This window comes from Capsella rubella, unplaced genomic scaffold, assembly GCF_000375325.1.
Source record: "Capsella rubella cultivar Monte Gargano unplaced genomic scaffold, Caprub1_0 scaffold_279, whole genome shotgun sequence".
NCBI lineage: Eukaryota > Viridiplantae > Streptophyta > Magnoliopsida > Brassicales > Brassicaceae > Capsella > Capsella rubella.
Genome location: NW_006238650.1, coordinates 1 through 268, shown reverse-complemented (window position 1 = coordinate 268; position 268 = coordinate 1).

Below are 268 nucleotides of genomic sequence, written 5' to 3'. Positions count from 1 at the left end.
ATCGACACTGTGGTCGGGTGTCGATCGACACTAGTAATTTTGGTTTGACGGTTTAAGTTTTTAAATCGTCGGTTCAATGGAGGCTTGGTTTGGGTTGGTTAACCCTAGGTCCTGCTTAAAAGAGGGAAGGTCGTGTGTTGTCTCTTCCCAGCCGCTTTTTAACACTTCCAGAGATAGAAAAAAAAGGTTCTAGAGCTTCTGAGAGTTTTTGTGAGTCTTTGGTGGTGCTTGGTGGTGTTCTTGGTGGTTTAAGGCTAGTAGAGGCTAG